Raw genomic sequence first — 4346 nt, 5'->3', positions numbered from 1 at the left:
TGCTGCTGCTGCTGCTGCTGCTGCTGCTGCTGCTGCTGCTGCTGCTGCTGCTGCTGCTGGTATCAACGCACACCTTTAATTTCAGCACTCGGGAGGCAGAGGCAAACAGATCTCTGCGAGTTTGAGGTCAGCATGGTCTACAGAGCGAGTTCCAGGACAGCCAAAACTACACAGAGAAACCCTCTCTAGAAAAACAAGAACAAAACCAAAACACCATAACCAAAAGCAACTTGGGAAGGAAAGGGTTTATTTCAGTTTACAGTTCCACATCACAGTGTGGAAGTCAGGGCAGAAACCCAAACAGGGAAGGAACCTGGAGCAGGAGCTGATGCAGAGGCCTTGGAGGAGTGCTGTTTACGGGCTCGCTGCTCATGGCTTGCTCAGTCTGCCTTATTATTCCATCCAGGAACATATACCCAATAGTGGCAATCACCTGCCGTGAGCTAGACCCTCACAAATCCATCTTCAGTCAAGAAAATGCACCACAGGTTTACCCACAAGCCAGTCTAGCAGGGTCATTTTCTCAATTGAAGTTCCTTCTTTCAAAATGACTCTCCCTTTTGTCAGGGTGACATAAAACCAGCCAGCACGTGACTCTACGCAGCTATGGGAGAGCCCTCTTCTCAGATGGGTGGAGGTTCTCTGAGTAAAGCCTTCTGGGGCAGGACCACCTCCATCCCTGTAAGTAACCCCCCTGTAAGGGGGTCCAGGAAAGTCACTGGCTCTCCAGAGTGAACTCTGGTGAATTGTGCCTCAGTTTTTCATTGAGACCTTGGAAGGGGGGGTAGATGCTGTTTATTTCTCCCCTTGGGATGGAATTTTAAAAATTGAAGAAAACAAAAAGAAATAGAGAAATGGCTCCATCAGTTAGGTCCTTTACAACCACCCAAGTTCAAAGCCACATTAAACCTACATTTTGAAAAGCTGGGCATCACCAGAGGGTGGTGGTACACGCCTTTAATCCCAGCACTTGGGAGGCAGAGGCAGGTGGATCTCTGTGAGTTCGAGGCCAGCCTGGTCTACAAAGAGAGTTCCAGGACAGGCAGACAGGCAGAAAAATCCTGTCTTAAAAAACCAATAAATAAAGAAATAGTTTTTAAAAAATGTATGATGGTGTATGTTTGTCTTAGTGAGAGAGGTGAACCCCCACATAATCTACATAAACATGGCAACCCACATGTGGGCAGCCCACATAATCTGTATGATATATGCGCATATGTGTGTATATGAGTGTGTGAAACGATAGGTAAAAAGACTGGGTGAGAGCCGCTTTCTGCAGTACTCCACGATAGACACACGGTGGCGCCAGCAGCCCATCGACTGCTGCCACTTCGTCCCAGCGAGGGATGAAAAGGCTAATTAAGGTAACTTCTCCGCCCCCTCCCCGCTCCCCTTCCCCTACTCCTCGAGGAGTGACCATGTGCCTGAGGGCCGCCCAGTTCATGGTCAGGAGACTAGACTAGAGGAATCAGAGGGGTCTCACCCTGAGGAGTTGGGGTACAGAGGAGAGTACTGGTTTAGGACATCTTCAGCCCCCACTCCCTCAAAAGACAGGTCTACCTGGAACCAACGATTTTGACTTTAGGACCCGGGAAGACCTTCGGTCCTATGACAAGTGTCATTGAGGGTCACATGGGCTCCGGCTGAGGCTGGCACAAGAGCTGGGAGCCAGGGGAGGCAGGAAGGATCTTGGAGCCTGCGTGACCCACACACACACCTTGATCTCAGTCTCCTGCCCTACAGAGGAAGAAAGCATCCTTTCTTTGGTGGTCAGCACTCTCTTTTGTTACAGTGGCTGCAGGAAACTAATACACATTGAAAATCTCCCTGCCACTCAGCCTGCCTGCCAATCTTTCCACCACCCAACACTTGGCCCCATAATTTCCCCTCCAAATTTAACGTTCCCCACCCACAGGACCCCAACCCAGGCTCTCACTTCTCTCCAGCTTTGATTTTGGTGGTCTCTGTCCAGGGTAGCCTCCCTTTTCCCCTTGGGCCTCTGCACAACTCCTGCCCACCCGTTGAGGCCCTTCTTAAATGCCCCCTGCCAAACAGTTTACTGGCTCACCATAAGCCTGGTCTCTACCAACTCCCCTGCCGCGGAATTCACTCATTCTCCGCCAGGGTCAACTCAGCCCTGTGTGTCCCCAGGACCCCCAGCCCTGGCCCTTCCACCCCTAGAACCACTGTTCTAGCTCAGGTATCCCCATCTTTGTGTCTGTGTGTTGTGTGTCCATGTCCACATGTACATGCATGGAGGCCAGAGGCAGATGCTGGGTGCCTCCCTGCGCTGATCTCTGCATTAGTCCTTAAATGTATTTATTTAATAAATAAATGTATTGTTTATTTATAATAATAAATTATTATAATAATGTGAGAGAGAGTTGCACAGGTGTGTAAGTGTGCTATAGCACATGCCTGGAGGTCAGGGGTCAGCTTCCATCTGCTGACTCAGCTCATCCGCTCTCCACCTTATTTTGGGGGACAAAGTCACTCACTGAATCTGGAGCTCACCGATTGGCTGGACTGGCTGGCCAGTGAATCCCCCAGTGTTTGCCAGTGTCTCCTTCGACACTGGAGTTATAGGTTCATTGCCTCCTCACCTGGCTTATTCCATGCACTCTGAGAATCAGAACCCCGGTCCTCAATCTTGTGCAGTAAGCGCCTTACCCACTGAGCCCTCTCTCTCCCCGGCCCCACACGTCCCCATCTTTCACCAGGGTCCTGCGCCTAGTCTGGCCCCTCCAGGCAGTCACCACTCCACAGTTCTGACGCTCAGCTCACGCATATCACATAGTCCTGTTCAAAAGCCTCCAAAGCCCGCTGTGGCTCCCTGCTTCCCCAATGCAACTGTCCAAAGGGAAACGTGGTACCTTCAAATGCCCTTTTCCTATCACTCCCTTCTAGTGAGCAGCATGTCCCCGCACTACACGATCTGGGCCGTTGCACAGACGCTGCACAGATGCCGCCTTTACCTTCGCTGCTAGCATGCCCAGTAGTGTGGGTTTGCTCAAGACAGCACGGGTGGCCGAGGGTTGACACTGAACAAGCTACAACCTCCAAGGCTGATCACGCCATCTCAAGCACTCTCCACACTTCATCCTGGGAGTTCTCATAATGACCCCAGCAAAGAGACATCACTCCTCTGTCCAGCCCACAGGTGGGAAAACCAAGGGCCCCAAGGAGAAAGGACCATGGTGACGAGGCAGCTGCTGATCCCTGACTGCACTGTCTGTCCCTCCTTCTAGGTAGGGACCTCAAAACTGCCACACTGGGTCCTGAAAAGTCACCTCACCCACCAGCTGCAATGTGGAATCAGCCCCTTCTGCAGTGGTCTCTCTCTCCCAGGAAGTTTCTGGAAAGCCCCGCTTGTCTAGGGCCCTGGCAACTGGCACAGGGGAGGGTGGAATGGCTGAGGAATGGGGCTGGTTTCCAGGGAAATGAGATCCTGGGGATTTCTCACCCTCCTCAAAGAAAAGAACAAATTATGCAAATTCTTGGGTCCAAACCCCTGGCCACATATTCAGTTCCCCTCCTCAGCCTCTCCCTGGGCTTCTGGGAGGGTGTAGGGCTCAGCAGAAAGCGCCCCGGGCTCTCCACCAGCCATTTCCTGATTACAGGCGAAACTGGGGCTCAGAGCTGGTGAATCACTGTGGCCGCCAGCCAGGACACGCTGGGTGTCAGGTGGGGCAAGCAGGATGCTGACACGTGGCTGCCTTCCTCCCTTCTGCCATCCTCAGTGCTGCCACCCTCACAGCAAGTCTCAGTGACACCATCTAGACAGGGACCCAGCTCTGGCCCCACTTCTCCTGCCCCAGGTCAAAACCCAAGTGTCCCCAAGGAACCTTCAACACAAGTGGTTCACAAACCACCTGTCCATGTCTTGTGTAGACAGAAGTAGCCATTTCTGGGTTCAAACACCTTAATAGATAAAGGGGTTAACAGCCACGATAGGGGGAACCTCAAACCAAGAGCCCAGGTCCAGGTTCAGACCCCAAACCCACTATTCACAGTCCGTGGGGTTATAACCTTGGACACATTTCTTAGCTTCTGGGGACCTCAGTTTTCCCCACAGTAAATGGGAGGGAATGAGGATCCGCAGTATCTTGGGCTTCTTGAGAGGGAGATAGAGGGCACAGGAGCAAGGCTTCCAGAACTTCTGGATGAAAAGTTGCTTTATGCAAAGGACATTTGGGGGGAGGGGCCGGGCTGGAGAGATCGCTTAGTTGGTAAAGTGCTTGCTGCAGAAATATAAGGTCCAGAGTTCAATCCCCATTGCCTATGTCAAAAACAAGCATTCATTGCAACACAGGTTCCTTTTTCTTTTTTCTTTCCTTTCCCTTCCT

Source organism: Microtus ochrogaster, chromosome 15 (genome assembly GCF_000317375.1).
Source record: "Microtus ochrogaster isolate Prairie Vole_2 chromosome 15, MicOch1.0, whole genome shotgun sequence".
Taxonomy (NCBI): domain Eukaryota; kingdom Metazoa; phylum Chordata; class Mammalia; order Rodentia; family Cricetidae; genus Microtus; species Microtus ochrogaster.
The sequence above is the reverse complement of the archived record's forward strand: the minus strand, read 5'-3'. Positions refer to the sequence as shown.